General features: G+C 48.2%; 1 protein-coding gene and 1 pseudogene across 12 annotated transcripts in view; one reads left to right on the forward strand and one right to left on the reverse strand.

Annotated features, from left to right (window-relative positions):
• The window catches only part of TOM1L2 (target of myb1 like 2 membrane trafficking protein), a 142,245-nt gene that overhangs the window by 115,785 nt on the left and 14,248 nt on the right, over positions 1–12,212 (reverse strand). The window lies entirely within an intron of this gene.
• LOC132218462 (CD9 antigen-like) lies at positions 5,100–5,744 on the forward strand (annotated as a pseudogene).

Below are 12,212 nucleotides of genomic sequence, written 5' to 3' on the forward strand. Positions count from 1 at the left end.
AATACCAGGTATCTATTACCACTATTGGCAACTTTAAAAATGCAGCCCCTGATCAGACAGGCAGGGGGCCTGGCACGGAGCAGTTACTGGGAGAGGCTGCCCCATAAGGGCGACAGGATGCTGAGCCGAGGGCTCAGTCCTAGCCTTAGCTGAGGCCACCTTACTGCTGTGCTCTGCAGGGGTCTGAAAAGCCCAAGGCTGCAGAAGGCTTATTTAGTGCCTTCAAATGCTGTAATAGTTTCCTTCCAAAGGTTCTAGACAAATGGAAAATGATAGTGACAGCTTTTTGCTCCCCTCACCTCTATGGCTACAAACCTAAAGACTATGACCCATGGGATCAGGGATTTGGTGTCCCAGAAGCAGACAGGTCACAAGATGAACTGGCCCAGACCATCTGCTCTGGGTAGGGAAAGAATCCATGATTTTTATTTAACTTAGAATAAAACCAATGTCTCCTACAAGAAGAGGCGAAAAGCTGAACACAGCATGCCCACTTGCAGGGAACTGAGGAGCTTCTGGCAGGGTTACGAGAGACGGACCCACAGCCTCCCGGGAAAGGGGCATCTGTGCTCTCCATATTAAATTCTTAGCAACAAGGGTTAACAGAGGAAAACAAAAGCTCCCAGAGATTTTGCATCATTGCAAAGAGAGAGAAACTCAACAGGCCTAGCGCTAGAGAAGCTTCCTCCTCCTACATTTTTCATGAGCCTGCTGTTCCTGCAATGCCCGGCAGCAGGCCCGGCCATTTCGGCAGAGCTGCACTCCTCTGCTGCCCCACCACAGTAACCCTTCCTCCTCGGGAGCCAATGAGAATGTAGGACTTTCCGTTCATCATGGCCATGGGCACCAAAATAGCTCATCTGACCTTTGCAAATATCAAACAGTGAATTTAAAGCAGAAACTGGCAAAAGGCAATGTGGAAGTCTTTAGCTTTCCTTTCAAGGAAGATTTGTCATTAGCCAAGAAAGAGACTGCCTATAGGACCAACTCAGTTAAAAATTGGGTAGAAACAGTCAAACTGGAAGTGAGGCAGCCGCCAATGTTTCCACACACACACACATATCTTTGTGAATTATTTAACATATATTAAAAATATATATGGCTCAGAAATCGCTGGACACTGGATTGAAAACAGTGTGAAACTGGGAACGAGAAGTGTTCTGAGGGAGCGTACACACCACCATAATGCCTGACACCAGCTGGACTCCATCAGGCAATAAAGAGCTAAAACTCCCACAAACCACAGACCCGCCATTGAGGAGGCCCTCTCTTAGGAGACCAGCGTTACAGCAGATCAAACTCATTCTTAAGCTTCATCACACACAGCCACTCTCTCTCTATTTATAGGCCTGTAAATCTTACTCAGTTGTTGATATTTTAGGAGCAAAAGTGACCCCTTAGCGTTGCATGATTTCCTTTGCACAGCTATAGTTCAGCACTCCCCAAACTGGATCCCAAGTGATCGCCATGAAATGCAGGGCTCGGGGTTCCTTCTACTTAAAAAAAGTAATTACAGAAAACTAAGGAACGAAGAGAAAACAAGAAAAGCTGCTTATAAAAGCCTGCCACCACCCTAATCCAATTTTTAATAGCGACTTTATTGAGATATAATTCACATAAAATAAAATTCACCATTTTGAGGTGTACAAATCAGTGGGTTTCAGAATATTCACAGAGTTGTATAACCATTCCCACTTTCTAATCCCAGGATATTTCATCATCTCCCAAAGAAACCCTGTATCCATCAGCAGTCACTTCCCATCCCCCTCACCCCAGGCCCTCAGCCACTAGCCTGCTTTCTCTATACATAAATGGGCCTAACCCGGACCGTTCACATAAATGGAATCGCACTACATGGCGTTTGTGTCTGGCTTCTTTTACTTACCACAATGTTTTCACCTGATTCGAAGGTTATTCGCACTTTGTTAGGTTTCCTTTCCATCTTGATTCTTATACATTTAAAGAATAATCCTTTACTAACTTTATAGTCAGGTGTGGTTTTTGCTGAACAATGAGTTATTAACCCTCAGCTGGCACTGTAGGTCCAGGAGCTGGAGGAGGCCTGTTTAGTTCTCGACACGTGAGTCCACCACATTGGTCTAATTTTAACAGAAAGGACCTGGCAGTTACAAAGATTGGAATAGCAGCACTACCAGCCTTAGGATAAGCACCCAAAGCGCTCAGCACAGTCTGACGCAGGAACGGCGAAGCACTCAAGGACACGATGTTAAACAGAAGACAGCTGCCACCCTGGAGCTCTCTGTTTTGCAAATGTTATGAGCTAAAGTATGTGTCCTCAAGCCCCCACACTTGTCAAATTCATGTGCTGAATGTGACTGTATTTGGAGAGAGACTCTTTTTTAAAAAGGTGATTATGTTAAAACTAGAGGCCCGGTGCAGGAAATTCGTGCACGGGTAGGGTCCCTACGCCTGGCCAGCAATCAGGGCCGACCGGGGCCTTTGGCTGTCGGCCAGGGCCTCCCTTCCCTGGCTGCCGGTTGCCCACTGGGGCCTTCCTTTGTTCCATGCCGCCCCCTGATGGTCAGCGCACATCATAGCAAGTGATCGAACTCCCGGTCTCCGGGTTGAACTCTCGAGGGGACAATTTGCATATTAGGCTTTTATATATAGAGATGTGCAGATCAGAGTGGGCCCTAATCCACTCTGGCTGGTGCCATTATAAGAAGAGGAAATTTGAACACAACCAAGAGACTCTAGGGATGCTTGTGGACAGTTAGATCACATGAGGACACAGCAAGAAGGCAGCCGTCTGCAAGCCAGCTAGGCCTCAAGAGACCAAGCCTGCTGACACCTTGATTTTGACTTCTAGCCTCCCGAAGTATAAGAAAATAAATTCTGTTGTTTGAGCCCCTCAGTCCAGTCTGTGGTATTTTGCTCTGGCAGCCCTGGCAAACAGTGCATTTAGTGCCTCATATTTTAACTCATAAACACGCTTTGAGTAGTAAGACTTATCCCCATACCATGAGGAAGCTGAGGCTTACACAGGCTAATGGAGCTGAGAGTGAAACAAGTGTGGGATTTCAAAACTTTTCTACTTTCCAGAAAGTACTGAAATTTATTTTTTTAACTTTTCGGTAGCAGGGGAAAGGGGAAGACTATTAAAATAAATAAAAATTGTCGTTCTAATTTTAAAAAGCTAGTATGTACTCCTCCCAGTATACACCTTCCAAATTCAGCATGCATTCATTTCAGAAACATGTCTGAGGGAGGGAAAAGCATTTCATCAAGTGCTTTACGTGCACATCCAATTGGAGCTAAGAGACAGGTAACAGTCCTGACCGAGGGACCTGAGGCTCAGAGCACTGAACGCCTGTCTTCAGCACAGTCTGCCTTCCATGAGTTTCCTTCTGAACGACCAACTAAACTCAATCCTGTTCACTGGAGCCCAGCAGTGCTGAGTGCTCTGGGTTCCGAGATGAATGCACCCTAGTCCCTGCCAGGGAGGGTGGACAGTCCAGCTAGGAAAGGCGACAGCTCTCAGGGAGCTGCGAGCACACCAGGAGGTGCCTCCCCTCGCAGAAGCAGCGCCAGAGCACAGCCTGCTCACAGCCCCGCAGCTCTTCCTCGGTCCACACTCTCTCCCTCTGGAGCAGCAGTGATGGAGAGCAACGGGAGCGCTAGGGACCATTTGGCTCTCTCCCCCTTCCTGGCCACCTTGCCTTGCTCACATGATCTCCCTGCCATGCCCTCTGGACCAAAGCCAGCCCGGCCATGCGGTGTGGGCGTGCTGACTGGGGATGGGGGTGGGATACAGACCCAGGCCTGTTCACAGTGGGTAGTGGGCAATCCAGAAAGTGACAGCGCCAAGGAGGGGTCGAAAAACCAGAGGGGACTGTTCCAAAGACCAAGTAAATGGGGAGCTCAAGCCAGAAAGCCAAAACAGGTGGAAGCCACGGGACGTCAGGGCCTGGGGGCACCTGCAGAAGGCCTGGCTTCAGCTGAGTCAGGGACCCTCCATGGGGGCTCCATGCCATGCGTTTCTCACAAGGTGCCTTCTACCCCAGCTGCTCTTCCAACTGCCTCTCAGAGGCCCCACACCCACCTCTTCACGGTGCCCAGTGCTGCTCTAGCATGCCTGCCAGGAAGACCCAGACCCCCAGCAATGCTGGGGGCATCTAACTCGGCAGAACTGAGGGCGTGGTGCAGGGACAGCCCCAGGCTCACCTCTGATGAGAGGCTGCCCCGGCCCCCGGGCTCCTGACTGAGACAGGAGAATAAACTGCAAAGCGCCCCTTCCACAGCTCAGCGCCTCGAGGGACAAACACAACTACCTACTCTGACCTGTGCAGGATGGAGAGATGGAGAAAGTTCACTGGGACACCTGGGGTGAGGACGACAGTGGCTCTGCGGTCCGAAGACACGTCTCAGTGAGCCTGGCCTCACAGGAGGAACAGAATCTCACTACATGAGCAAGAGAAGCAGAGGAGAGGACCTTCGTGATGAAGCAAGGGCAGAGCGAAGGCCCAGGGGCAGGCAGCGGCCCTGAGAAGGGGCACGGTCCAGGGTGGCCAGAAGCTACGAGAGCACTCCCCCAGGAGTGAGCTGTGGACCGCCGGGGTGGCCTCAGTGACCAGGGAAGTGTTAGTAACAATGGGTCAGCTCTCCTGAGATTCCTGTTCTTCCAACACTTCGAATGTTCCCTATTCTAATAAGGGCTGGGCCTCAGCGAGGGCCCTTGGGAAGGCAAAAGGATTCAGCTAGGATAACCTAGTTTTGATTTCTCTGCACTTACCATTTTTATGTTACTCTGGATGAATGCTAAGTGAAACTGGTTTTCAATTTATAATAGTGATAAAGGCCTTTACAAGTAAATTTGCCCAAGTAAAAAAAGTGAGTCAATATAAGTAAAATATTTTATAAGTAACAGCACAGGTGCCTCAGAGACACTTCAAAGTCATGAAGGTGGTGACCCATCCCACACCAGGTCAGCCCAGCCAGGTCAACCCTCACCATGCTGGTCAAAGGCGGCGTCAAGTGCATGATGCCCGCTCTGCAGCTCACGGCACCTTCCGCTTGCCGGGATGCAGTCCTTGCCATTTGACTATGGCTCCGATTTGACTCTCAGACCAAGCGCTTCTTAAGCAAGAAAATAATCCATCATTGCAGCTTATACACAGGAGTTTATATTCTGATTGGAGCTGGTGCCCTCATGACACTGGTGGATTTCCTGGGCTGCTGTGAGGATGTACAGGAGTCCCAGTGCATGCTGGGATTGTCTTCTTCTTGGTGATATTTGCCTTTGAAATAGCTGCGGCCATGTGGGGATATTCCCACAAAGATGCGGTGACTAAAGAACTCCAGGATTTTACACGAACACCTACCTCAAGCTGAAAGCCAAGGACAAGTCCCAGAGGGAAATGGTAAAAGCCATCCACTATACGTTGAATTGCTGTGGTGTGGCTGGGAGAGTGAAACAATTCATCTTGGACTTCTGCCTCCAAAAGGATATACTCTCAAGCATCTCAGTGAAGTCCTGCCCTGAGGCCATCAAACAGGTCTTCCAGGACAAACTCTACAGCCTTGGTGTGGTGCATGAGGGTTGCCATGGTGATGATGTGGGCATGATCTGCAGTATGACCCTGTGCTGTGCTATTCCCAGGAACCGAGAGGTGGTCTGCAGTCAGCTTGTATTCCTGAGCAGGAAAGTTTACCCCTGGAGATTGTTGGTTATTTCCTCAGGGTTTTATTTTTGTTTTGTTTTGTTTTTTCCTTTTTGCAACTAACTATAATATTCATTCTGTATTTCTAAACAAAAAAAGTTATCTTCTTAATGATTCATCCAGTATTGATAGTTGAGAGATTAGGGGATTTGGTTTATAGTTTTTGGTTGCTTTTAGTTCTTACTAGTACGTTAAGCAGAAATGCTACAATGAAAGGTACTATATTTGCTAGACTCTAGACAAGATATTGTACATAAAGAGAATTTTTTTGTTTTTAGATTTAAAAAGGCTACTCAATTTAAGCAGATTGTAACTTATGTTGAAGATAATTTGATACATAATAAAAGGTTATTACAATTTTAAAAATCATGAAGGTAGTCCCCAGGAGTGAATGGAAGGAAAGAGCGATATCTAGAAGCCCCGGCCCCAGCCTCGGTGTGCAGGGAAGGGAAGGAGAAACAGCAGTGTTTTCTTACGGGGGCTCATCTTCACCTCCCTGGGGAGGGTCTCTGGGGTGGCATCTCGGGGATCTTTTGGAACCAACCTCTGAGCAGCTGCAGTGGCTTTAATGTGGGGAAAACCTGGGGCCAAGTCTGGGCTCTGCCATTTCCTCCCCGGCATGTAAATAACAGCCCACTGTGACCCAGAGAAAGTCCTGCTGCTCTCGGTGGCCGCACGGGGAGTGAGCAGAGGCCTCCACAAACGGCAGTCCCTCTGCACTTCTCCCTTTCCAGCTCTGCCAGAGAACTGCCTCTGACACCCAGTCTCTGGGCATGTTCACCAGCTCATTCTGACGCTCATTAGAAAATGTACAAGGCTCCTGTTTCTGTTTATTTCACTGGGTTAGAGACCAGGAGGGAGACGCTGTGGATTCTCAAGGCTAAGTCACACAGTAACATGCAGGGAATGTGAATATGAGCACCAAAGGTTACTACCCTGGAGCAGCAATAGAGAGATGTGGTTCCCTCCCAGCTGGCAGGCAGACGGGGAAAAGTAATGAGACACTGATACCAGGTGTACTGGTTAACAATGCAGATTTTTTTCAATAGATGGAGTTACACATATGTTGATATATATGCAATTTGACATGTATGCTATTTTGTTGTATTGACAGCAAGCTTCAAAACTTCATATGTCAAATTTTCTGAAGGTGTTAACATCATAGATATTTTTCCGCTTAAAAATTTCGTGCCAAAAAAAAAGAGCATTTGCGGGAAGTTTTAATTCATTACTTTATTTTGAAGAAAAGTGCTGCTGAAAGTTATCGTATACTTCAGGAAGCTTATGGTGAACATATTCCATCTCAAGATACCTGTGAACACTGGTTTAAATGTTTTAAAAGTGGTATGTTGATGTGAAAGACAAAGAACATCCAGGTCAACTGAAAAAGTTTGAAGACCAACATTGACAAGCATTATTGGATGAAGATGCGTGTCAAACTCTAAAACAACTTGCAGAAAGATTAAACATTGCTCAGCAAACAATTTCCGATCATTTACAAGCAATGGGAAACATTTTAAAGGAAGGAAAATGGGTGCCACATCAACTGAACGAAAGACAAATGGAAAACCGAAAAGTCATCAGTAAAATATTGCTTCAACGGCATGAAAGTCTTTTTTGCATCGAATTGTGACTGGCGATGAAAAGTGGATTTATTTTGAGAATCCCAAACGCACAAAATCATGGGTTGATCCAGGTCAACCATCAACATGGACTGCAAGGCCAAATTGCTTCGGAAAGAAGACAATGCTCTGCATTTGGTGGGATCAGGAAGGTGTGGTGTATTATGAGCTTGTAAAACCAGGTGAAACTGTTAATACTGATCACTACCGACAACAAATAATCAATTTGAACCACGTTTTGATCATGAAACAGCCAGAATGGGCCAGAAGACATGGCATAGTAATTTTGCTTCATGATGACGCACCATCACACACTTCAAAACCAGTTAAAGACACATTAAAAGATCTTGCCTGGGAAGTATGAACCCACCTGCCGTATTCACCAGACCTTGCTCCTTCAGATGACCACTTGTTCTGATCGATGGCACACGCACTTTCTGAGCAGCACTTCAAAATGTACAAAGAAGTGGAAAATTGGGTCTCTGAATGGTTTGCCTCAAAACAAGAAAAGTTCTATTGGGACGGTAACCACAAATTACCTGAAAAATGGGGGAAATGTGTAGCTAGCGATGGACATTACTTTGAATAAAGCACTTTTGATGTTTCTCTTAAAATTATTGTGTTTTCTTTTATTAAAAAATCCGCATTATTAACCGGTACACCTGGTATATTTCATATGAAAGGCAACCAGGAAATGGTGACCAAAGGAGTTCTTAGGGGAAAAGCTTTCAACAAGAAAAGTAAAGGTCCTTGGTTGGCCGGGACACAGGAGCAACTCTACAGCTCCGCCCATGGCACGTCCACCCTGCATTTCTACAGGAGGCTGCTCGGGAAGGAAGGTAGCCAGAGGCAGTGAGCTTACTCCACAGTCTCAGAGCCAGTTATCCATGGGGGAGCGTGGGCCACCGACAACCAAATGCCTTTCCCTCCTCAGAGTGCAAAAATATAAAGCTATCTCGCACTGATGGAGGTGCAGGGGAAACAGCTACTCTTGGGATCTGTTACTAAGAATCTGGGTGGGACCCCTTTTGGAAGGCAGTTTGGCAGTCTCTATAAAAGTTTTACTTCTAGGATTCTACACCATAGAAATATATACATGTACAAACATGTTGCCACAGCATCTATATATATAAAAGCCTAAGTGACTGGCCGACCAGCCGGTAGCTATGACACACACTAACCACCAGGGGGCAGACGCTCAACACAGGAGATGCCGAGCGACAGCAACTTTGCAGAGTGCCCTCTCGCACTCCAGAACCCCCTGGAGGATGTCAGACTGCCAGTTTCAGCCCGATCCCCATTGGCCAGGCCGAGGGACCCCACCTGCCGGAGGGACCCTGCTCACTCCGCAGAGGCCCTCAAGCCCTGGCGCCACCCCAGGTGTGGCCAGCCAGGGAGGGACCATGGGAGGTTGGCTCCAGGGTGTGTCCGGCCCGTCTTGCCCAGTCCCACCCCGCCAGCCACCTTCTAATTAATTTCCTTTTAATGTGCATGAATCCGTGCACCGAGCCTCTAGCTTATAAAGGCAGATAAAACAAACAAACAAACAAAACACACACACACAACACTGCCTCCCAGTAAGAGAAAGGCTGTATAATTGTATATGCACTCTGTGGAATGCGAGGTGGGCTGAACAATACGCTGCCATGAAGACCACTAAAATACACAATGGCATGACAAAGCGAGTTGTAAAGTAAAACCCACAGCAGGATCCCAGTACACAAAAGGAACTTCATGGAGCCAGGACCACACACTAAGCAGCTGCTGGGGATAACTCTGGGGAGCCAACAGGGGTGGAAAGTGGGAACTGGTGCTTTATACAAAATGCTAGAGACCTGGTGCACGAGATTTGTGCACTCAGGGGGGTCCCTCAGCCTGGCCTGTGCCCTCTTGAAGCCTGGGAGCCCTCAAGGGATGTCCGACTGACGGCTTAGGGGAGCGGCTAAGCTGGCAGTCAGGCATCCTTAGCACGGCTGCGGAGGCGGAAGAGGCTCCCGCCACTGCTGCTGTGGTGCCAGCCGTGAGCCTGGTTTCTGGGCTTCTGGCTGAGCAGCACTCCCCCTGTGGGAGCTCACTGACCACCAGAGGGAAGTTCCTGCATTGAGCATCTGCCCCCTGGTGGTCAGTGCGCATCATAGCGACCAGTCGTTCTGCCGTTCGGTCGATCTGCACATTACCCTTTTATTGTATAGGCTACTTCTGTATTGTCTGTTTAAAACAATGTGTATATTTGTTACTTTCACTTTACGTACTTTTTCTTGTCTAATTTTAAAATAAGGAGGGGTATACCCATGAGGGTTGGAATATGACCCTCTATGGGAAGACCCCTCAGCCACCCCAAAGTGCTGCTCCCCTCTCTGCTCACCTATAATAGGGGTGGGAGAGTGTGTGCACCTTTCTCAGAGGCAGCCTTCTGACCACAATGGGGCTTTCGGGAGACCATCCTCAAAGGTGGGTACCCTCACGTTTAACCGCCCCATCCTGTCCCTTAGTGGAGCTCTGAACCACCTATCATTTCATACCTTTCTCTCTAAGTCTATCAAGTTTTGAAACTGAAGTCCTCTTGGGACATTGTCTCAAATGGGAATATGAGTTTGCTCAAGTTCAATGACAAGCTGAAAGGCTTGTTCCCTCTAACTCTCTTCTCTCTCTTTCTAACCAACTCCTACTCATCCTTCAAAATCAGGTCCTCCCTCAGTACCCTTACAGGTCTCACCCTGGGCACTGAAGTTATGTGTTTATCCCTTTCAGTGGAAACTCCCTGAGGGTGGTGACTGGCCCTCACACATCCCCAGCACCAATAGGGCAGGCACTCAGAAACCCTGGGGGCTGTCCTGCCTCCCCCCCTCCCCGACCACATCGCACTGCCTGACAGTACCCAGGGTGCTGAGCTGCCCCCAAGACAGGAGGTGTCTCCTCCTGAGGGACATCTATTCACTATAGGCCAAGATCATGCTACCAGCCCACATGAGGGCTCTCATTCTGCTTTGTCACTTAGCCACAGGTGACCACTCAAGTCTGCTGGTTCCATCACTGCCTCTAAATCCATAAGGCTAGGTGGCCACTCTCCCTCCCAACAAAGAAGTTTTATATAAAAACAACCATATAGTATCCTCTAGTACAGTGGTCAGCAAACTGTGGCTCGGTAAACTGCGGCTCGCGAGCCACATGCAGCTCTTTGGCCCCTTGAGTGTGGCTCTTCCACAAAATACCGACTTCTGCTCATGGGCCACGAAGTTTCAATTGCACTGTACATGCGCGCCTGCATGTGGTATTTTGTGGAAGAGCCACACTCCAGGGGTGAAGGAGCCGCATGTGGCTTGTGAGCCACAGTTTGCCGACCACGGCTCTAGTAAATATAAAATGCTAAAAAATAAACATATTCCCCATGATACTGATGCTCTGCCTTCCTCCAGATACACATCCTTCACTTAGGTTCTGAACAATCCTGAATCTAGATGGTTGCTTAATAACAAGCTCCTAAAAAGCATGCAACCACCTCATACCCATTAGGATGGCCACAATCAATAAAGCAGTGTTGGCGACACTGTGGAAAAACTGGGACCCTATGAACTGTTGGTGGGCAGGTAAAGTGGTGCAGCCACTACGGAAAAGAAGTGCCCTGCAGGGGGAACAAGATGAGCACAAGCAAGGAGAGAGCAGAAATGGAAGAGTGTGTGCAGAGCTCTGTTAGGGGAGACAGGAAATGGAAGAGTGTGTGCAGAGCTCTGTTAGGGTAGACAGGAAATGGAAGAGTGTGTGCAGAGCTCTGTTAGGGTAGACAGGAAATGGAAGAGTGTGTGCAGAGCACTGTTAGGGTAGACAGGAAATGGAAGAGTGTGTGCAGAGCACTGTTAGGGTAGACAGGAAATGGAAGAGTGTGTGCAGAGCTCTGTTAGGGTAGACAGGAAATGGAAGAGTGTGTGCAGAGCACTGTTAGGGGAGACAGGAAATGGAAGAGTGTGTGCAGAGCTCTGTTAGGGTAGACAGGAAATGGAAGAGTGTGTGCAGAGCTCTGTTAGGGGAGACAGGAAATGGAAGAGCGTGTGCAGAGCTCTGTTAGGGTAGACAGGAAATGGAAGAGCGTGTGCAGAGCTCTGTTAGGGGAGACAGGAAATGGAAGAGCGTGTGCAGAGCTCTGTTAGGGGAGACAGGAAATGGAAGAGTGTGTGCAGAGCTCTGTTAGGGTAGACAGGAAATGGAAGAGCGTGTGCAGAGCTCTGTTAAAGGACAGACAGGAAATGGAAGAGCGTGTGCAGAGCTCTGTTAGGGTAGACGGGAAATGGAAGAGCGTGTGCAGAGCTCTGTTAGGGTAGACAGGAAATGGAAGAGCGTGTGCAGAGCTCTGTTAGGGTAGACAGGAAATGGAAGAGCGTGTGCAGAGCTCTGTTAGGGTAGACAGGAAATGGAAGAGCGTGTGCAGAGCTCCGTTAGAGTAGACAGGAAATGGAAGAGTGTGTGCAGAGCTCTGTTAGGGGAGACAGGAAATGGAAGAGTGTGTGCAGAGCTCTGTTAAAGGACAGACAGGAAATGGAAGAGCGTGTGCAGAGCTCTGTTAGGGTAGACAGGAAATGGAAGAGTGTGTGCAGAGCTCTGTTAAAGGACAGACAGGAAATGGAAGAGCGTGTGCAGAGCTCTGTTAGGGTAGACAGGAAATGGAAGAGTGTGTGCAGAGCTCTGTTAAAGGACAGACAGGAAATGGAAGAGCGTGTGCAGAGCTCTGTTAAAGGACAGACGGGAAATGGAAGAGCGTGTGCAGAGCTCTGTTAAAGGACAGACAGGAAATGGAAGAGCGTGTGCAGAGCTCTGTTAAAGGACAGACAGGAAATGGAAGTGTGTCCAGAGCTCTGTTAAAGGACAGACAGGAAATGGAAGAGTGTGTGCAGAGCTCTGTTAAAGGACAGACAGG

This window comes from Myotis daubentonii, chromosome 16 (genome assembly GCF_963259705.1).
Source record: "Myotis daubentonii chromosome 16, mMyoDau2.1, whole genome shotgun sequence".
Taxonomy (NCBI): Eukaryota; Metazoa; Chordata; class Mammalia; order Chiroptera; family Vespertilionidae; genus Myotis; species Myotis daubentonii.